At 34.8% G+C, this 24481-nt stretch overlaps 1 protein-coding gene across 1 annotated transcript in view; it reads right to left on the bottom strand.

Moving 5' to 3' along the window:
• IL1RAPL2 (interleukin 1 receptor accessory protein like 2) overlaps positions 1-24481 on the bottom strand; it is a gene marked incomplete at both ends in the record, with an annotated part of 1085952 nt that overhangs the window by 444644 nt on the left and 616827 nt on the right. The window lies entirely within an intron of this gene.

A 24481-nucleotide genomic window follows, 5' to 3' on the forward strand; every position in this document is an offset into this window, starting at 1 on the left:
CCTCTATGGACTCCCTACTCAGTATACTCTACTGCTGCAAAAGCAACAGGTACATAGGTATGTAAAAGGAATTCTTTACATAATTTATTTGGACAATTCCACAACAGGATCTACTGCTGTATCCTACTAACATATAATCAATGTGGTTGAGGTCCAGTCACATTTTCTTTGCTATTTATTTTATTTATTTATGTATGTATTTATTTATTTTTGCGGGTCTGGGGATGGGACCCAGAGGCATTTGATGTCCAAGTTACACCCCCTGCCCAATATTTTATTCTTTATTTTGAAACAGGGTCTCACTGAGTTGCAGAGGGCCTCACTAAGTAGCTGAGGCTGTCCGTGAACCGCAATCCTCTGGTCTCAGCCTCCCAAATGCTGGGATTACAAGCGTGTGCCACCACACCTGGCTGCTATTTATTCTAGAAAGAATCATGAGTAAGCATATGAGTAAAGTCACAGCCTGAATGTGAGAATCTGTATTTCACAGTGTTAGGGAATGTGTAAGACTGAATTTCATGGAAAACTGATTCTGCACTAGAGTGATCAGATAATTCTTCTGAAGTTCTCCTCAAAATTGTAAAGAATGTTGCTTGGTAGTATGTTATGGCAGCCATTAGAATGGACTTCACAGACCAACACACCGAATATGGATTGCCCCCTATGTTATAGTTAAATATAAAGTGTTCCCTAGAGAGTTCATTTATTAATATTCAGAGTTGATATAATTGAGTCCTGAGGGTTTTAATTCCAGAAGTGAGTTTGTGTGTCGCTAAAGGTGGTGGGCCCTGGAGGTGTGGCTTTGGAGATTAAATATATAATGGTTTCTCCTCTCCTGGCTCACTCTCTTGCTTCTGGCCTCCATGATGTGAACACAAACCATGTGCTCTCAGTTTCTACATTTCCTTTTCTAGATACATAGTCTCTGGCTTCACATGGACTGAACCTGAAACTGTAAGAAAATAAATCTTCTTTTCTCTAAGTTACGTGGTCAATCTTTTAAATTATAGCTGCAGGAATGCTGATTGATACAACCCTTGAAATCTATTACCATACTGATATTGAGGCCATATGTCCCACAAGCTTCTCCCAGCCAATGAGTAAGCATGGCAGGGACATGAAGGCAGGTTCATTTCTGGGAGATAAAAATGTTTTGTTGTTGTTGTTGTTGGCTGACCATAGATTGAGGGCTCACTTTCAAACTTTCTTGTCCAACCTTTAAACTGCTGGGAAGTCTAGGATAATTCTACCCCACCTTCTTTTCAGGTCTTCTTCACTTGAGGTTATAATGGCTTTGTGGTCTGATGACTCACAATCTTTCCTGGATCTTTTCCATTTTTTGCAGACATTTTCTTTAATAAAATTCTTGAATATGTAATTTCATTTTGACACCTTCCTTGCAGAGTATCTGGATGAACATACATGCATAGCCTTGACAAGCTTAGATAAAAAATTCCTATTCATTCTTTAAGTCTTGCAACAAATATTTTTCTGGGAATCTTTTTTCTTTTTCTCCCAAATATACTTTCAAAGGACTTCATATTTGCTCCTATTCATCCCATTCCCTCAATATTGTAAATATCCAGTCTTTCTGAATGTTTGCCTCCCTAACTCAACTTTAAATTGGGTATAAAAAGGTCCCTCCTCTTAAAATCTATATTGCCTAATGAATAATGACACATTTAATAGTTTTATATAATACATAGATGGATGAATTGTATATAATAAAATAATCAACTTTGGTTTAAATTCTCAAATATATTAGATGATAAAATGTGTATTAACCTACCAACCAGGATAGTTATTTTATACATAGCTTTTGATGAAACCAAATTAAAAACTTCATTATATTTTTTTGGCAGAAATGGTAGTGAGTATTAAACTCAGGGGCATTCTACATCTGACCTACATCCTTAGCTCTATTTCATTTTCTATTTGGAAATAGAGTCTCACTAAGTTGTATAAGTCTGGCACGTCACTGAAGATGGCTGTAAATTTGTGATCTTCCTGTCTCAGTCTCCCAAGTATTAGGATTACAAGAATGTGCCACCATTTCTTGAAAAACCTCACTATTTTACAAAAGAAAATACTTATTTACTCATTTAAGAAATACATATTATAGCCCAGCAAGGTGATGCATACCTATATTTCCAGTACTTGGGAGGCTGAGACAGAAGGATAGCAGGTTCAAGGTAAGCCTCAGCAGCTCAGCAGGACCCTCAATATCTTAGTGATACCCTGTTTCAAAATAAAAATAAATCTATATGGGTATAGTTAAGCAGTGGAACTCTCCTGGGCTTAATCACCAGTACTAAATAAAAAAGAGAAAGAAAGAAATATATATATGCTAAAAAATCTAAATAAGTGGAGAAGCATTCTATGTCCATGGGATAAAAATTTACTATCAGTAAGACTAAAATTATCTTAAAATTTATGTAAAATTTCATATAATCCCTATCAAAATTACAGCAGTCCAGAAGTCCTTTATGGCTTAAATTAAAGGGCTAATCATAACGTTTGTATGGTAAGCAAAAGGATTAGTCTTGAACAGCAAAAACAATCTTCAAAAGAGAAGAACAACGCCAGGGTACTCAGTCTAAGTTAAAAGATACTATAAAGCTACAATATTAATAATGTAGTACCAACATAAGAATATGCACATAGATCCCTGATACAAAAAATATTCTTATATGTATGGTTAATAGTTTTTGTTTTAATTTTCAACTTTTACAAAATTTATAAATATTTTGGGTGCCACATAATATTTATATAACATATATACATTGTATAATATTAAAACATTTTTATCTATAGCCATCAGACTGTGCAATAGCACCACAGAATGTCTTTTTCTGATCTACCTGCCACTTAACACCCATAGACCAACTCTTCCCCTTCCTACTTTCTTCCTTGTCTCTTCTGCTTCTAGAAAACACCATTCCATTCTCAATTTCTATGAAGTCAACAAAGTTAATAAACCATTTAAAGAACAGTCTTTTTAATAGATTGTGTTGGGACAATGCAAAAAGATTAATTTAGATTTCTACTTGATACCACATGCAAACATTTAGAATACTCCAAATAGATCATATATCTAAACGTAAGAGCTAAAACTATAAAATTCTCAGAAATGAACTTTGTAATAAAGCTTTGTGATATCAGATTAGACAAAAATTTCCTAGATATGATGTTGTAAGAGTTTGCTTTCCTTAACTGTAAAAAAAATATGTGATATAATCAAAGAGAGGAAAGGTTTATTTAAGCTCATAGTTTGGGAGGTTTAATTCCATGTACAGTTAGCCCCATTGCTTTCAGGCCTGTGGAAAGGAAATATATCATCATGCTAGGACATGTGGAAGAACCTCATGGTAGCCAAGAAGTACAGAGATGAAAAGAAGGGCTAACATCCCAATTTCCCCTCAATGAGTATGATCTCTGTTCTGGTCAGAAAGAGAATGTCCCCTGAAGATCTCAGAGTTGATACAGTTAGTTAAGTTGAGTGGGTTGTAATCTCATTAACAGGTAAAGCCATTGTAATGAATTTATCTAGGTGGTAACCTAGGCTGGAGGTTTGGCTGGAGTAGGTGGGTCCCTGGAAGTGTGGTCTTAGAGTCTCTTCCTTTATCTTTGAACCCCTTTCTTGCTTATTCACTTGCTTCTGGCCTCTGTTATAGGAGGAACAGAACCAGTGTGCTCTCCCTGTCTTGTTTCTTCCCTTTATGATTTGAAAGTAAAGCCCTTTCTGCTTCTTACTACCATGCCTTGACCTTCAGATCCTGGCATCACATGGACTGAACCCAGAATCTCCAAAATCTGTGAGCAAAAAAATCTTATATGTTAAAGAATCAAACTATAGCATACACAAAAACTTAAAAGTATATTTTAAAAGGTCATGGGATTGCATCAAAAATTTTAATAATGTTGTATTTCAAAGGCTACAATTAAGAATATAAAGATAAACCATAGAGTGGGGGATGATCTATAAATCATATATTTAGTATATTAGAAAATTAGACTGGTTTATATTTCATATTAAATATATGATTTGTACATATTATCTCTGTCTGTGATTTGTCTTTATATTCTTAATTGTGGAAATTAAGAGTAAATGTGAAAAATGGAATTGTCTATCTATTTATATAGGAAAAATAAAGTTGTGGTATATGTCCATACCTGGCAATAAAAATGAAGTGCTTATACATACTACATCAATGAACCTTTAAGACATTATGCTAAATTAAAAGTCAAACACAAATGACCATATATATTGAATAATTCCATTCATATGAAGTATCTAAAAAAAGAAGATCTATAGAAACTAAAATGTATAATATTAGTAGCCTGGGACTGAAGAATGACAATAACTGCTAATGAGCATGAGAGATCTATTAGAAATGAAGAAAATATGCTAAAATCAAATTATGGTGATGATGGTTGTATAACTTTGTGAATTTATTTTTAAAGTACTGAATTTTACTCTTAAAAAATTTAAATTTTATAATATTAATTTTGATAAAGCTTCTAAAACATATACTAAATACCCATGTTAAAAGAATATAGGAATATGAAACTAAACTAGAGTCATCCTTTCCACCAAATTGTTTATGAAGATTATTTACAAAGATGAATCTGTAAGGTGAGCTAAATGGCATTTTGTGTATGTATGTGTATGTTTGTGTATGTGTGTGTGTGTGTGTGTGTGTGTGTGTGTGTTACTGGGAATTGAATCTCAGATCTATACTCCCAGCCCTATATATTTAATTACTTATTTACTTATTTATTCATTCCTTTATTTGTTTAGAAACAGGGTCCCAGTAGGTTACTGAGTTTCTCTGTATTGCTGAGGCTTTCTTTGAGCCTGTGTTCCTCCTATCTCAACCTCCCAACTACTGGGATTACAGGTGCCTACCAACACACCTGGGTCTGAATGGCATTTTCTTGTGATACTGGGGGTGGAACCCAGAGGCTTTCTACCTCCAGCCTAGACTCCCAGAACTATTTTATATTTTATTTGGAAACAGGGTCTCTTAAGCCAGCGTGGCTGGCTTTGAACCTGCATGATTGTCCTGTCTCTGCCTCCCAAGCATGGGAATTACAAGCCCGCGCCACCACGCCTGGCAATATTTTAAATAAAGTTTTCTTTTGTCACTTTCACAACTAATGTTTATGTACCTATGTACAAAAAGAATGATCTGGTGAAAAGAAAATTAAAAAATATATACTGGTTATGAATTATGAAAATCTGGCTCATATTTTGGCTCTACTCAAACTTAGAGCTTTCTCAGCCTCAGTATTTTTCATCTGCAACCAAGAGAACAATAGAAAAATGTCTGTGGCATTGCTTTTTAAACAGAAATTGCAATATAAAGTGATTTTTTTGTTAGTGGTGTTAGAAAAAAACATATGTATGCCTCACTATGCTAACCATGCAAAAGATAACCTGATCTAGACATGTATATGCTATGGTATTTCAGAGCAGGTAGAGATTCATTTGGTCCAAGTAAATAGAAAAGTTTCATGGAGCCGGGCATGGTGGTGCACACTTGTAATCCCCGGCTTGGGAGGCGGATACAGGAGGATCGCGCAGGTTCTAAGCCAGCCGTGCTGGCTTAAGAGACCCTGTTTCCAAAAATAAAATAGGTCTGGGAGTGTTTCCAAAAATAAAAAAGGTCTGGGAGTGTAGCCCCGAGGTAGAAGGGCTTCCAGGAAAGCCAGTACCACCAAAAAAGAAAAAGAAAAGTTTCATGGAGATGCTAACCTCTGAACTGGGCCATGATAGATATTTACATAAGAGTTGAATGAGATGGGGGAAAAAGAAGAAATATGGAACACACATACACACCCGTGCACACACACACCTCAAAATACATTTATTTACTTGAAGTATCACTTTCTTGCTTCTTGTTTTTTATCCCTTCCTACAGCTGAAAGGCTTTCTCCCTCTCTACTCCAATTCTAATCACATACTACAAGTTTCATCTCCTCTACTATACTCTTCTAAGGACCCTGTCTAGCCTACCACTGGACACCACCAGACATTACATGGGATCTCACTTGATCACTTTGCTCATACCTTTCACATGGCTTTATTCTAACTTCTTATGGCATTATAATCTTTGGATTGTGATTACCTGCTACTCCCTCGATGTAACCCTGAGAAATAGAGTTCTATCATATTTTTATTACAGTTCCTAGATATGATACTTTCTCAAATTATTTGTTGAATCAAAATATATGAATATTGAACATGTATTGAAAACTTAATTCTTTGTTAATTACAATGCTGAATAGAGAATATAACACAGGAATGATTCTTGCCCTGATCTTGCTTGCAGCCTAGCCAGAAATTCTCAAGTTTCATTTGAAATAATTTATAAAACAGTAGGAAACAATATAATGCATACATAACTGGTGATGGTTTGCTCCATCTAACAACAGGGACATTAAAATATAACTGACAACTACTTTTGTCTTTGGTGAAAATGTGATGGACAGCCAGATAAAGGTAAGTGGAGCACAGTTCGGCAAATATGATACAGAGGATAGCCATAGTACCTTAATTATACGTTTAAAAGCAAGCAAACACATATGGAGAAAATCTGCGTGGTTTAAACATTGGTCAAATACAAAATTTTATAACCAAAGATATATTTAAAGTGAATACTGATCCCCTTCCTATCTCATATTAATAAATACAACACTAAAATTATGCAGTTCCAAGCAAATCCATTGGATAAATTCTTTCAGAAACAAATATTTGGTACTAGGTCACTTCCATAAATAATAAGGTGAGCAGAATCCTAAGATGGCCTCCAAGAATCCTGGCCACTGTTGTATACACTGTTGTACATGATTCCTTCTTTGTCAAAATTAGACTACACCGGGCATGGTGGCGCAAGCTTGTAATCCCTGCTCTTGGAAGGCAGAGACAGGAGGATCGTGTAGGTTCGAAGCCAGCCATGCTGGCTTAAGAGACCCTGTTTTCAAATAAAAAGTGTAAAATAGGTCTGGGAGTGTAGCCTGGAAGTAAAAGGGTTTCCAGGAACCCCAGTACCACCAAAAAAAATTAGACTACAGCTCCTATAATTAGGTGATGATGTAGTCAATAAATTTCTCAGATGAAATTAAGGTTCCTTAGTCGATGTTAACAACAACAAAAATATTATAAAATGTTCTCGTTAAATCTGACCTAATGAAGTATAACCTTAGAAGATGGGTGGAAAAGTAAGAGATGCTAAAAGCAGAGATGGTTTTCTGCTAGACTGGAAATATCCACATGTAAATCTGTTAAGAACTGCCAATGGAGACAGCCATGTAACTAGGACATGAAGGCGGCCTTTACAAACACAATTGCTCCCTGCCCCTACTGATATTTAGCAAGAAAATGGAGACCTCCTTCCTACAATCACAAGGAAGTCAATTCTGTTAATAGTCTAAATGAGCTTGAAAGAGGACCCTGATCTCCAGATGAAAACACAGCACAGTCAACAACTTGATTTCAGCCTTGTGACAACACAATCAGAGACACCAGCTACACTGTTTCTTCTCTTCTTCCTTATGTTCCCATCAAAACATACTTGTGCAGTATTTTGTTTTCATAAATACCTGAAAAATGAGAGATATTGATCTAATCCACTGATTTATCCAACAAGCATTTACAGAGTGACATGAAAGACACATTCAGTATTCTTTATAAGAAGACACAATTAGTCTCATGGCTGTGTGTTCTGTGCAACTGAACAGAGATCTGCATGGAGAATGCCTGCTGATTGGTTTTATGTTTTGCTTTTGTTGTCTTGAAAATTCTAATATTTTTTAAACAAGGAGGCCCACATTTTCCTTTTATACTGGGGCCCTAAAAATTTTGTAGGTGGCCCTGCTATGAAAATAAGATGCAAAGGGAAAGATAGCTGGATGAAAAGCGTAGCAGAGTATCTGCATGCTAGTCTTAGTTCATTTACTGAAGAACTATGTGGTCTTGGTCAAGTCATTTTCCCTTCTCTGTGTTTCAGCTGTCACTTCTATAAATCAAGGGGATAAGACTAGGTGAGTGTTTCCCTATAGTACCTGATAACGAGAAGCACAAAAATGCTTGTTATGTATATAAAGCACAAATTTTAAGTTCAAAATTTGACCCTATCAGTTGGTTCCAATCCCATTCCTATCTCAACATTCCCATGTACCTTAGCACTGATGCTCCACCCCAAATCATAGCCACAGGAGAAGTCGCAACCGTTGGGAATAGAGTACATGAAATCAGGCAAGGCTTTGTGGAGGAGGCTGCCCCTGAGCTGGACCTGAAGGGACGGACAGGATTTCTCACCATAGAGGAAAGAAAATACATTTTAGAAACAGAAGATGTTTATGTGTAAAGCAAATGATGGAACGCAGCTGTGAGCCAAGGCTGACAATCCAGGGACTGGGTTCAAATCAAACCCAGCAGTAAATACTTCATACCCCATGGCCCTCAACTCCCTTATGAATCCATGTGAAATTCACATACATGCATGCAAAAATATTTATACACACACATATACAATCACTCACATATACACATGCTCCCAGATCCAGCCTTTCTCAACTGCAATTTTCTATCTCAAGACAATCTCTGCCCTTCGTTGGGGGTTATGAATATCCCACACACACTTTTCTGTACATGTTTAGTTGCCCCTCTTTATTCCCTCTGAATTCACTTGGTAAAACAAACACCAAACCTCCATTTCAAACATGGTCACTAAGTGCTTGATATTCACTGTTCTGACCAATGAGCAATTGTTGCTTTGCAATTAAGAATTTACAAAGCTTACAACTCATAAACCAAACTCAACATAACTTTTAAAAACTAAGACAAAATCTCAGTTCAGTTTAAGAGTTCTGCTAAGTCTATCACAGCTGCTCAATTCAATGACCTCCACCGCTTTCATTCCATACAAATGCCTCCATATATACTTGTAATTTAAGATCTTATTAGTAAATGGTGATTAAGTTACTAAATACTCACTTTACTCACATATTATTCTACTGCCTCCAATCTACCATTGCATTATATAATTTTGTACTCAGTCATATACGTGTGTGTGTGTGTGTGTATTCCCATATTACAGTTCTGCCCTCTTCGATTTTTGAAAACATAAGTCATTCTGATATTTTGTCAGTGAAAATGTGAGCTCTACCTTTTTTCTTGGCATTCTGTTCTGTGACAGCCTATTAAATCTGCCAGCTAAGGGTTCTCTGAATCTATCATAATCAAATTCTGCTGAGCATATGAGTATATTAGTGTGCACGATGTTATTTTCATTATATGTGCAACTTATTTGCACTATCCTGACATTATCACCTTTTGGAACATCTGCATATGTTGTAAAAGCATCAATATGATAATAAAATTGTAAGTATCACCAATTATATTTAGTTTTAGTGGTATATAGACTATTATAAAGTAAAATATGGAAAAAAATCAGAAACAAGAAGTCAAACATGATAGCATCCTTTTAAAATCACCCATGTTCATAGCATTTTTCCAAATTATCTTTCTTCTTTCATGAACACATTCCCATCACAATGGATGCAAAGAGCCATGTCAATGCCAATAATTCCAAAGTTATGATGTTTCTGCCCTGAGCTCAGTTTTCTAGAACAACCACCTAAAATTTTATATCCAGCACAATCAGATGCCTGACTTTGCAAATGCAGGCAATGATATTTAATACACAGGAGTTTAGCACTAGCTTGGATCATTTCATGCAATTCGACAAGCTACCAGCTTTGTGTGTGACCTTGCTGCAGCATTAGACAGAACTAATCTTTTTAATTCTTACCCACTCTCTGATAGCAGAATAAGTTGCAGGTCAACCTGGGATCTTTGTCAGGTTGAATCCTAAACACCAGCCAATACAGAAAGAATTGCTCATCTCAAAGCTCCTTTCCTGGGCTGTGGGAAAGCTAGGGCAACATCACAATGTTTAAGCTCCACAAAGTCCTTATTAAGTATGACAGCAACAGCTGGAGCTGCTGGAACTGGCAGAATATTGAACGAAACATGGGACTGTTAGAGAAAAGAGTGGAAAAATATATAATTTGAAATATTAAATAATGTACGTCTGGAATGCTGGTTGGCATAAAAATTCCAGTATCCTCAGTGGAGTTTTGTATTGCATTAAACGCAACAGATATGACTCCCTGGACTCGTCATATTTCCTCTTACACACCTATCAGCACTTTGAAAAGCAAATCCATCTCATGTTCTGCTTTACAGATAACAATATAGTATATGGAATAGGCAGAAGTTTCCTTGTTCAATAAATAACTCTGAAGCAGATAGAAACCTCTTAGCATTTAAGGCTTCTATCTTAGTTTACCCTGAGCCACCACTCCACTGCTCTTTACTATGACTTTGGTATTGTATCAGGTCAGAATCATTTCAACACACATCATATCTATTCCTTCTTCTGAATCTTCACTCTTTTCCTCATTCTGCTTGGAAGAACCCCCCCCTCTCTACTGCCTCCAATTTGAAATGATCTAGTTACATTTTCCTTTGAGTGCTGGCCCAAGTCCCATCTTCTCCAAAACGCCTTCTCTGAATAAATAAACCCCAGTTGTGTCTTCCTTCTGTTTCTCTATGCATGGTACTTAATATCTGTACAATAAGCTCCTGCTTCTGTATGATCTTGCATATTTCTATAATATAAAGTTCTTGGAGGTCAGAAACATATTCCTCCTGATGCCTTAAAGGGCTAGTTGATGAAATAGAAATAATAGACGCTTTCTCACAGAATTTGCTCCTTCCTTTTCTCATATTTTATTTATGTCAAGTAAGTTGTATTAATGCTTATGAATCTCAGGGGGAAAATAGTACTTCAGAAAACGTTTGATGTCTCATGTTTAATAAGAAGGACTATTACAGACAGACCCAATTCACTAGATTGACTGCCTAACAAACATGATTTTTTACTGTACATAGGAGACTGAAAATAGAAGCCTTTTCATTCATTTGTCTCCTGTTCTTCCCAAATCTCTTTTCTTAGGTGACTTTAAGGATGTAAGGAATTGTTGATATTCATTAATATTCTAAGAGTGATCTCTTCAGAAGGGCTAAAAATAAGAAATACAGCCTTAAATAGTTGGTACAAGTAATGTCAGAAAGATGACACAATAAAAGTTTCCAGTACTTGTCCCTCCATAAAAACATCAATTTCAACAACTCTTTATACATGAGAATACTGTCACAGGGGCTAAGGAATCCATATGAAAAATTACAGCACCTGAGGATAGCACAGAATTAAATAAAAACACATTGACGATAGTAGAAAAGATTGTTTCACAATTCCAAATATGTTCCCTCTCCTAATCCTAGACAGAACAATATAGAGAGTAGTACACTCAACATGGAGGAAGGAGAGGAAAGCATGCATCTAATTATAACACCAATTCCAACACAAGGTCCAAACAAGTGACCACAGCCTTGAGACAGTTTCCTTTCCCTATCTCAGGCTCCAATTGCATCTCAGTGCCAGACTAGCTCCAAAGATCCAGAATTCAGGTCTACCCTTGTGGACTAAAGCCTTAGATCAGCATTCCTGAGTAATCTAGTAGCATGCAATCTTAAAAAATGAGAATGGTCAAAAGTTAATGAAGAAATGTGTAACAACAATAAATATCAGGGAAATGTAAATCAAAACTACAATGTGAAATCACCCCTTAGCTATTAGAATGGCATATATCAAGCTGGACATGGTAGTGCATGTTTTTAATCCCAGTACTTGGGAGTCTGAGAAGGACTCTAGGTTCGAAGCCAGCCTCAGCAACTTAGTGAGGTCCTCTGTAATTTAGTGAGACCCTGTTTCAAAATAATAAAAAAAATATAAAGGGCTGAAGATGTAGCTCAGGGGCAGAATATCCCTAGGTTCAATTCCTAATACTAAAAAGAAAAAAGAATGAGTAATATCAGATAGATAGAAGATAACAAGAGTTCAAAGAAAAGGGAACCCTTGTTTTACTATTTGTAAGAATATAAATTAGTATGGAAAACAGTATGGTGTTTCCTAAAAACTTTGAAAACATAACTATCATAAGATTTGTCATTTCTATTTCTGGGTATATATCCAAAGGAAATGAAGTCAGTGTGTGTGTGTGTGTGTGTGTGTGTGTGTGTGTGTGTGTGTATAATGTTCTCACATTCATTACAGCAGTATTAACAATAGCCAAGATAGTCAACTGAAATCTTTATCTAGTGAATATGTTTTAAATGTAGCATATATACACAATGAACTAAAATCAGACATAAAAAGTATAAAATCCTGTCATTTATGAAAATTTGCTTGAGACTGGAGGACTTTATATGTTAAGATAAATAACCTAAAGACAGGAAAAATACTGTATAAACTCATTTATATGTGTATCTCAAAAAATTGAACTCATAAAAACAGAAAATAGAACAGTGGTTGTCAGGGGCTAGAGGGTGAGGGTAATAGGGAAATGTTGACCAAAGGATAGATAACAATTATGCAGGATGGATAAATCCTGGAGAACTAACATACAGCACATATAATACTATATTATATACTTGAAGTACACATAGAGTAGATCTTAATCATGCGAGGTGCTAGGTTTGCTACTTAGCTTTAGGTAGTGATTATATCACAATTTATGAATATATCAAAACATTACAATGTAATTCTTAAATATATAAAATTTTTGTTCATGTACTTGTCTATTTACTCTTGCTATTAACACAATGCTACAGATTAGGTAACTTTTAAAGATAAGATATTAACTTTGGCTCATGATTCTGGTCCAAAGTCAAGAGGCCACTTCTGGTGGTGGCCTTCTTGTTGGCACAGACCTAAGTTGGTACAGAGCATGGCATGGAAAAGACAGGGAGCATGTGCGTGTGTGTGACTTTCATCTGGGCTTGCTTTCTTTTATTAAGTCACTAGTATTCTTTCATGGGTACAACACCTTAATGACCTTATTTATTCCTAATCACCTTCTGAAGGTGCTACCTTTAAACACCATAGTTGGAATAAGTTTCTAACCTCTTAATACCATATAATGGGGGTGAAATTTCAACACATGAACCTTGCGGAAGACATCCAAACCACAGCAATCAATTAAACCTCAAAAAAACTGAAAACATTCTCTAATTCATTTTGTCTTCACCACACTGCATGTGGTAGGTATTATGATTATTCCCATTTTACATACAAGGAAGCTGAGTCACAGAAATATTAAGCAATATTCTCAATGTCCCATAGTGAGTAATGAGTGGAAGAAGGGTTTGATACTTGGTCTATCTGATGTCATAACTTATGCTCCCAATCATTTTATTAGAAAGACTTTCCAATAACATTTGAAAAAGAATGAAGAGAAAAATGAATGTATGATACAAAGTTTCTCCAATCAATATGGTTTTAAGATGGATTGATTGTCAGTTTGTTGGCTGGCTTTTAATTAAAATAAATTGTAAAAAAAAACCTAAATGTCATCCTTATCTACTTTTTCTTCCCTATCATTAATGCCTTGCATTGCTCACTAATTCCTATTGTTTCTGCCTCCCAAATAACTCTCAAATTCATTTCTCTTCATTCCCACAGTAAGAATCTTAGTTTAGGCATCACTGCCATACCCTACCTCATAATCCAGAGTAAAGCATGAGTAAATTTTTTCTAAAATGAAAATCCAATATCATATCTTGCTTAACCTATAAGTTATTTTCCAGAGCCTTAATAATAAATATTTAAACTCCATAATCTGGCACAAAATTACTCTATAAAAAGTCAGAAATTTTGGATATTCAAATATGCAGGTTTTCTATCTTTAAAGAGAAAAAATAGTTACCAAATGATACAAAGACTAATCTGTCTTCTAAAATTTTATTTTGATGAAGACAAAATCAAAGAAACAATGAATCTCATGAGGAGATTCAAATTATTTCATATGCAAATTCTTCTATAATTCATTGCTATTATTTAAACACTTAATAAATTTATTTACATCACACAGGAAGGATTATTTTCTTACTTTTATGGACCCAATAAACTGTTATTTGTAAATATTCAAACTGAAAGTTTCTGAGTTCTAATTCATAGTGTTTTTCAATACACATCCTAGATCTACTTCAAAATATTACTATTTATATAGGCAGACTGATAGAAGAAAATCAGATTTTAAGGGTAAATTAATAGCTTAATATCACCAAGCTAATTACTAATGAAGGCCATATTAGTGCCTCTAGTGAATCCTAATCCAGCTATCTCAATTTTGACTTTATAGATATTGTATTTTTACTTAAAAATTATTTTCACCCTTGAGTCACGGGTTCAAATTAAAAGCTTAAATCAATGTCCTTCCACCCCAGAGGTTCTAGAACAACTAATTTCAGGAGGTTCATGAGGCAATGAATAGTAGAAGGTGAATTCTGCCATTCATCAGTGAAGGCAAAACTGGGTTTAGTCTGGCATTAAATGGCACCTGCATGCATACTCTCTGTCACTCCCATTAACTTTGGCTTCCTGAGGAAAAAGCTGAATATTTACATATAGATTAATTTGAACCTCATGAGTAAGTTTCTTCCATAATTTTTCTTTGATTTGTGTCTTCATCAAGAGCCACTTTTAGACTCTGACTATTTGCAGATGACATGATATTATACTTAGAAGACCCAAAAAACTCAACCAAAAGGTTTACAGAACAAATCAACAAATTCAGCAAAGTTTCTGGCTACAAAATCAATCTCAAAAAAACAGAAGCTTTTCTGTATCCCAACCACAAATCCACTGAAAAAGAAACCTACGAAACAACTTCACTCAGGATATCCCACAAAAAAAAGATAATTAGGAATAAACTTTACCAAGAAGGTAAAAAACCTCTACAAAAAATTTATAAAACACTGAAAAATAAATTGAAGAACAGCTTAGAAGATGAAAAGATCTTCCATGGTCATTAATGGGCAGAATAAATATCATCAAATTGGCCATACTTCCAAAAGTGATCTACAGATTCAATGCAATAATCAGTAAATTACCAAGGTCATTCCTTACAGATCACAGACAGAAAAATCAGCCCTCAAATGTATTTGGAACCATGAAAAACTCAGAATAGCCAAAGTAGTTCTCAGCAACAAAAACCATGCAGGAGGAATCACAATACCTGACTTTGAACTATACTACAAAGCTATTGTAACAAAAACAGCATAGTCCTGGCACAAAAACAGATATATAGACCAATGGAGCACAATAGAAGACCCAGAAACAAATCTGCACACTTATAGCTAATTTATTTTTGACAAAAGAGCCCAAAACATACTCTGGAAAAAAAGATAGCCTCTTCAACAAATGGTGTTGACAAAACTGATGAACTATATACAGAAAATGTGAAATAAACTATACTTTCTCACCCTGTCAATTTGAGATGGATCAAAGACTTGGAAATTAGACCAGAGACCTTGAAGCTTCTTGAAGACAGCATAGGTCCAATATTAAAACACATAGGCACAGATAAAAACTGTCTCAACAAGACCACAAAGGCACAAGAAACTAAAAGGTGAATCAATATATGGGATTGGAAGAGATTCTGTATAACAAGAAATGATTGAAAACATCAACCGAGAGTCAACAGAATGGGAAAAGATTTTTGCCTCCTATTCCTTAGATAGAGGTCTAATATCTAGAATATACAGAGAACTCAAGAAACTCAACAATAAAAAAAACTAATAACTCAATCAAAAATGGGCAAGTGAATAGGAACTTCACAAAAGAAGAAATTCAAATGGCCAATAAATGCATGAAAAATGTTCAACCAGGCAAGAGAAGAATGGATTACAAAACTATGGGATAGGTACATAATGGAATTTTACTCAGCCATAAAGCAAAACACAATTACAACATTTACAGAGAAAGAGATGAAAGTGGAGAACATTATACTAAGTGAGATTAGTCAGTCACAAAAAATAAAAAGTCAGATGCTCTCCCTAATATGTGGAAGCTAGGGAGAAAATGGGTCATAGGAGAAATCCTAGATGAAGAAAGAGATACGATAGATGAGCAAGTAAGGCGACCTAACTTAGGGGAATGGAAGGGAGGAAGAAGGAAATTCCCTAATGTACATGATGTTCATTAACAGACATATCAAAGTTAATCACTAAGCCAAACATGAGAAGTAGGGAGGGGTGAGGAAATGGGGTAAGAATTGGGTAAGGGCTAATTGGGTGATGTGTGCATGTATGCCTTTACCATCTTGTATTCCATTAAGATGTATGACTACAATGCACCAATAAAATTTTTAAAAAGAGTTTCTTTTAAAGCATAAAATTGTCTTTGAACTAAATGTAACCATTTTTCTCTTTAAGGTAGAAAACCTGTACATCTGAAAATAAAACCTTCCTGACTTTGTTCTTATGCCTGGTTTCATCAATAATGGTTTTAGCCATGTCTTTATTACAATCAAATTGTCTATATAGCTTTGTTTCATTTTTTTTGGTTGTAAGCCAGATGACTAATGAGTACAATCTTAGCCATCGCTCATTTCATGCCTTTTTTCATTGATTAGCAAGATTATTTTTCTATAATAGCCCATCACTAGCTATATTTATTTTTAATACCCTTGTTATTCCACTAGGCTAATATGCTCAGTGTTAGTTCCATCTGTTTTTCACCAACCTCATCAAATAGCATATAGTAAAAAAATGAATGCACAGCAGAAAACAAATTAGTGGTTGTCATGGGCTATGGAAAAGAGGGGAAGGAGAATGACTGCTTAATAGGTATGGGGTTTCCTTTTGTTGTGGGGAAACTGCTTTGGAACTAGACAGTGGAAATATTTGCACAATAGTGTGAATCTTGAAAGGCCACTGAATCATATGCTTTAAAATAGTTAATTCCAGGTTTTGTGAGTTTTATCTTATTTTAAAAAGTTAATAAAATATTATCTGCCCATATAGCACTTATATTCCAGTGAAAAAGGTAAATAAGTAAATTCAATTCTATTGATAAGTCCCACAAAAGAAAAATTAATCAAGATCGCACTTTTGAAATGAGATGCTAATTTGTTTTATTAGTATTTTATTTTCTGGTGCTGGATATTGAATCCAGAATTTTGCCCATGCTAAACACATGCTCTATCACTGAGCACCTGCCATGACGAATGCAATTATAAATAAGGTTGTCAAGGAACACCTCACTGAAAATCAACATTTAAGTAAAGACCTAAGGATGTAGATGGATGTATCTACAAGCTACATGATAGAAAAATATACAGTGTTGAGAAGAGATCAAAGGCAAATTCCCTGACGTCCCAAAGGTATCTGAAGAACTATCTCTTCAAGGTCACTTTTGCCTGATATTAAGTCAGTCAGCCTGAACTCCGAAAATGTTATTAACTATCAGGATAGAAGTGCTGCTTCTCTGAGATCAAATCATTCTCTTTTAATGAATCATGCTGGTTTGCATGGTCAAAACCACACTGAAAAAAAAACATATCACTCTGGACCAGGGTCTAATATTTATTAGCATCCGAATAGAACTTATATTTCTATAAGTAGATATACTTTGGGTTGAAATTCCAATTGTCATTTTGGTCATTGGCCATTTCCAATAAGTCAACATCCTCTTAACATGTATGTAATAGTTAAAGTTGGCAAAAAGAAAATGTCAATCTGATCACCTCTTTTCTGTGAAATTATTTTTGTTCCAACAAATACTCTCATTTGAAATATTAATCAAAGCTGTCTTTCTGTTTCCCACCCTCTCCCTCACTTTTCCAGACATATATTCTTCCATAGGGAACTAGAGTAAAATGACCACAGAATGTTGCAAACATTAAGTGTGTTTCTGTCCTGCCCTCTCATCCAATCCTAGCTTGGTTGCTTCGAGTTGTATTTAAAGAAGTTCTTTGGTTCTTCCAGCTTAATCAAGCAACAGCATGGCTTGCATGTTCTTACTGACCTTAACCAGGCTTTAATCATACTTTACTCACTCTCTTAGTTTCTTTTACCTCAATTTCTAAATATTTCATGTATTTATATAAGCTAGTTCAATCATTTTGAGGAATAGGTGGGATATAAAAATAATATAAAAAGAATGACCTAATAAATTGAAAGATAACAATAGATTGAAAAAATGACCAGCTTATAATTTGTGTTGTGATCCACATGTCTGGTTTAGCCTATTTGATCATCTTATTATTCTCAGGAACAGAAAAAAATTATCACATGGATATGAACAAAAGAACTCTTTTCAAAGCCAATAATATATCAAGTTAAGTATCATCTTTGGAAACATCATGATTCACCAGAGGATAAATTAATTTCCCAAAACCACCAATGTCAGTGACATTTTTCAAGTAAATAGGAGCATATTATATAGACGCTGGTCTTGGAAGGAGCCAATAAGGGAAGCAGTGATGATAGAGGTTAACATTCCACTTTGTCATAAAGACACTTGTTGCATTTACTCTTTTCTTCATCTATGAAGATTTAATTGGGATTCTAAATGCTTTCAAACAAATATGACTACTAAAAAATTACAATTTATCATATTCAAATAATTCATTAACAAGACATAGCAGATAAAGAAAGATATAGTACACCGCTGGGCTAAATTTACTTGGATTAAACATTCAGTTGTAAAAGAATTTCTAAATAATTCTTTCTGATGCCATAAGAATAAATGTTCAATGCCAAAGGGTCTTCTAAAATGACCTTTCTATTATGCATACTATGGAATTAAAAATACAAATGTTCTGTGAGATCTGGGTATACCCAACTCTCCACTCCCCAACTCCTTCACACCGTAAATAAATTTATTTAAATTTTGAAGAGTAATAAAGAATTTATGTTATTAATCTGCACAGAAAATAATCTACATTAACAAATCCTGAAGAGAATCTATTAAAATCACTGCCAAATAAAGAATATTGATGCTATTATAGTGGATCACTACTGACTGTTAAGTGCTTTAGTTTGTGTTCATAATGAATACTTGAACACAATGGAATATCATTGGTAGGTAATTCTAACTATCCCCTACTTGATATGAAACTATCTTGATAAGAAACTGTGGAGTTGGGGTGTAGCTCAGTAACAGTGTTTGCACAGCCTGTACAAGATCCAGAACTACAGAAAGGATATGTCTATGTATATGTACATATGTATCTGTATGTCTATATACGTATATGTATATACATACATATATCTGAACAAATTGCAAATAAAAGTAAAACAGTTAGATGCATCTTTTCAGGACTTCAGGACCTTGGGAATCTGGCTGTAAATATTCTTAATCAGATCAACCAACCTTATAATTCTCATTTCTCTTTACTTTCTTCTAGGAGAGAAAATGTAGCTAAAAGTTGAAAAGGACCAAGTACCTTATATTTTAATTGACAAAAGTTATATTTATTGTGTACCAGATGATGTTTCAAAATACACATACAGAAACACACATTATATAATGGCTAACAAGTTAAATAAGATATGCATTAACTCAGAGTAAATATTAAGTGTCCATATAAAAATAATAACTGTGATTTTTTTAAATTTTTATTGAACATAAATGGTATACATTTAAACTATACTTGGTGCCCTCTCCCCCCCAACCCCTGTTTTCCCTTCCCCCCTCCCACCAATGATTATCCAGGGTAACCATGCCATATTCATAATTTTACACATATTTGATGTAGACCCTCATTAATCAAGTTCAGTCTTCCTCCTCCCCTATCTTTCCATTCAAGCTTTGCTGGTATTTCCCCTCCATTACCTGGAGTAACACTGGTATCCTCTATGTTCCCTAGTTTGGACATATTAGAAGGAACATATGTACCTTCTCCTTCTGTGCTTAGCTAATCTCACTTAACATAATGCTCTCCAGGACTTTCCATCTTCTTGCAAATGATATTATTTTGTTCTTCTTTATGGCTGAGTAGAATTCCATTGTGATTATTTCCCAGAGTTTTGCAATCCATTCATCTGTTGATGGAGACCTAGGTTGGTTCCATATTTTTGCTATTATGAATTGTGCTGCTATGAACATAGGTATGCATATGTTGCTATACTTCTCTGGATTCAACCTTTTGGAAAAATACCCAGGAGTGGTAGAGCTGGATCGTATGATGAATCTATTCCTAACTTTCTTAGGAATCTCCATACAGATCTCCATAGTGGCTGAACTAGTTTGCACCCCCACCAACAGTGTAAAAGAGTTCCTCTTTCCCCACATCCTCGCCAGCATTTGTTGTTATTTAATTTCTTTATGCTTGCCACTCTGATTGGGGTTAGATGGAATCTCAGGGTAGTTTTGATTTGCATCTCCCTGATGGCCAGTGATGAAGAACATCTTTTCATGTATCTATTGGCCCTTTGTATCTCTTCTTTTGTAAAGTGTCTATTTAGTTCATTTGCCCATTTCTTGATTGGGTTGTTTGTTTTGCTAGTTTAGAGTCTTTTGAGCTCTTTGTATATTCTGGATATTAGCCCCCTATCAGAGTGGTGGCTGGTAAAGATCTTTTCCCATTCTGTAGGCTTCCTCTTTAGGTTATTGATAGTTTCCTTTGATGAGAAGAAACTTTTTAGTTTGATGCTATCCCACTCATTAATTCTTGCTTTAATTTCCTGAGCTTTGGAGGTTTTGTTGAGAAAGTTACTGCCTGTGCCAATATATTGTAGTGTTGACCCTATTCTCTCCTCTACTAATTTCACAGTCTCAGGTCTAATTTCTAAGTCTTTGATACATCTTGAGTTGATTCCTGTGCATGGTGAAATATAGGGGTTTAGATTCATCTTTTTACAAATTGTTAGCCAGTTATCCCAGCACCATTTGTTGAAAAGGCTGTATTTTCTCCAGCATGTATGAGTTTGGCCCCTTTGTCTAAGATTAATTGACTAAAGATGTGTGGGTTTGTTTCTGTATATTCTACTCTAATCCACTTGTCAGTGTATCTTTTATTGTGCCAGTACCATGCTGTTTTTACTACTATTGCTCTATAGTATAATTTTAAGTCTGGGATTGTGATGCCTCCTGCATGTTTCTTATTGCTGAGAATTGCTTTGGCTATTACGCCAACAATGAATCCACAATGAAAGAATCAAAGAAAACAATTCCATTCACTATAACCTCAAAACCAATAAAATACCTATGAATTAACCTAATCCAAGATGGAAAAGACTTCTGCAACAAAAACTATAAAACATTAAAGAAAGAAATTGAAGAAGACCTTGGAAGATGGAAAGATCTCCCGTGCTTATGGATAGGCAGAATAAATATCATCAAAATGGCCATTCTGCCAAAACTGATCTATAGATTCAATGCAATTCCCATTAAAATACCAGTGACATTCTTCAGAGAGCTAGAAAAATCAATCATGAACTTTATATGGAGAAAGAAATAACTTTGAATTAATACAAAGTTGCCTTTTAACTATTTATGAAGTATATAAAAGTTAGTGGATATCTGTACAAGTTGTAAAGTCCTATATATGCCTTCCAAACTTAATAGATTTCATATTTTTCCTAAGTTATGCATATATGTATTGCTGTACAACTTTGGAAAATGTAATACTATATTTGTTTACATATTTCCCAACAAAGAATTAAGAGTAACTTGTCTCAAGGAAGAATAGTAAAACAAAAGTTATCCAATTGTATCACTTGGGATTGTAAATTAAAGATCTTTTTCCGTAATGGAATTATTTTGAACCATTGACATTACTGCTGTAGGAACATATAATTCCCAGACATCTCTAACTGATTCATGAGCCTCTAGACACTGAATTTGATGATGTACACTTCAAATAAAAGAGAATTGGATGCATCTTGCTGTTTCAGCTGAATTGTGGATTTCATTTCAATTTTTTCTTGGAGTATCATGATCTTGCCCATCGTTTGCAAATAGGTTCAGGTTGACTTTTACTAACCTGAAACAATAGTTCTGTTTCACATTTTGCTAAGGTATTAAGGAAATAACTAAGACTAAGATGCTCATTTTAAAAAGAGTACATTTCAATGATATATACAAAGAAGAGATCACTTAATCCATCTTCTGCAGTAGAGACATTTAAACTGGTAACTCCTTTGATCAATTTTCTTGTGGAACAATATCACACAAATTGAGCCCACATATTGTGTCTATGCAAATGTGGCTGTACCTACATGCATACCTTAGCAGCAAAATGTAAATTATCTTGAATTAACACTTAATACATTTTTTACCTAAGTTAAATTCCAGATGAAACTTTGGAGTTGAAAACTTTGTAAAATATTATAGTATACTGACTTGAATTTGGAAAATGTATTTTTTGTAATACTGGGAATTGAACCCAGGGACATTCTACCTCAAAGCTATACCCCTGGCCCTATTTGTTATTGACTTAGCATAATGTTCTCCAGTTTTAACCATTTCCTTGAAAATGATGTAATTTTGTTCTTTAATTTTGTTCTTCTTTAAGGCTGAGTAGCAATTTGGTTTTTCTCCTATTCAAAATAAGTCAAGATTTTCCATTCAGAAAATAATAAGCATATAAAAGTATAGTAAAGACTTTCCAAATGAAAAATTGGGATTTAGCTGTTTTTCTAACCCAGAGAAAGAGAGAGATGGGGGAGAGGAGAAAAAATAAAAATAAAAATAAAGAAAAAAGATATATTTTAAAAATGAAAGTTGTCATTGGCAATACTTAAGACAAAGTATTTTAAAAATAGATATATTGCGTGTGTGTTTTTGTGGTAGTAACACTTAACATGAGATCTATCTTCTTAACACATCATAAAGTGCATAATACCATATTTTAATTATAGATTCTATATTGTACAGCAGATTTCTAGAGCTTATTCATCTTACATAACTGAAAGTTTATACCATTAAGCAACAGAAGCTCTTGGAGATGATGGATATGTTTAGGGCTTGGACTTGGGAATGGTATCACAGGTATACGCATATGTCCAAACTCAAAATGTCTGCACTAAATATGAACAATTTATCAATTATACTATAATAAGGCTTAAAATTTTATCTAACATGTACATGACATTGGTAGGGCTGTGCTCAGTTCTCAACTATTTTAAGGAAATTATCTTTAGCATAACTTATCTTCATACCAATCAATACATAAAGATTATTTGGTGCTCCATATCTTCTTTTAGCTACTCTCCAATTTCTTCTTCACAGAAAATTATTTCAAAAATACTTTGTTTCCCCTTCTTCCTTTCCCAGTTGCTTTTCAAATTATAGCAGTTATGTTTTTTTCCCAACAATTACCTCAATGTTGTCTTTTTTTAGGTTCCCATTGACCTATATGCCAACAATTGTAATGATCTATTCTACATCCACAACTTAAAATCAGCAGCTCTTGTTACAGTTGATCTCTCCTTCCAACTCTAAGCAGTATCCTCTCTTAGCTTCTGTGATGACAAAATTTCTGTTGCCACTTCCACCTCACAGACCATTCTTATCTCTTATGACTTATTTTCTACCCAATCTGAAAATGTTAAAGTTCTTCCAGACTAAGAGCTGTATCTTTTAATCTTACCTAGCTAAAGGTGATTTCCTAGATTACCTAATCTATTAGCATGTCAGTGAATACCATTTCTAGAGTGATCACCTTCAAATTACATGTCTAGCCCTGGATTCTCTCCAGACTCTGTATTTTCACATCTAAATATATCTTCTATTTATGCATTCAAATATCAAATAGATATTATAAACTTATATCACAAACTTAACTGTTGATTAAACCTCCAATCTGAACACTTAAATTTATTCCTCCCCATTTTACCCCAGGTAGTAAATGGTATTACCATCCCGCTCAGATAAATAAGTGAGAAAACAAAGTTGTCTTTAATTCCCTCTCTTCCCTGACTTTAACAGTATCCAGACTTCCAGAAATATGGTAACCAAGTTAAGCAGCACATATCAGTCCTACTGGCACTGGATCTCTATTGCCTAGAAAACAGCTTTCTGACAATAGAAACCAGCATAAATTTGAACAAAGCACCGACAAATGAAAGGTGGCAGAAAAAAAGCTAGAAGGCAGAGCAGAGAGCAGAAAATTACTCCACCTGCCTCCAATGGGCTGCCATGTTGCCTTACCAACTGGGTTTGGTGCAGTCTCATATGCCTTCTACTCAGGCAGAGAGAGACTCGGGCTCAGCATTGGTAGAAGTTATGGAGAGAGACCTGCGCTTACCACTATAACCAGCCCTATTAATACTAGACACCTATATAGACTGAAATAGACTCAGAGAGAAGCCTATTCTGAGAGTTCAGAGACCCAGACTGCAGCAAAATAGGTGCCAGTGTCACTCAGTGCCTGCACAGAGAAAGACTGCAGAGGCCACATATGATCAGTATGCAGCTACCTTCATTAAACAAACTCTTTGTGACATTGTCACAAATTGATCCCAATACAATAATACTGGTCGACTTCAACACTCCTCTCAAACTACTAGATGAATCTACTAGACAAAAGTTCAGTATAGATGCCTCAGACCTAAAGA

The sequence above is a fragment of the Muscardinus avellanarius genome (assembly GCF_963383645.1).
Source record: "Muscardinus avellanarius genome assembly, chromosome: X".
Lineage (NCBI taxonomy): Eukaryota > Metazoa > Chordata > Mammalia > Rodentia > Gliridae > Muscardinus > Muscardinus avellanarius.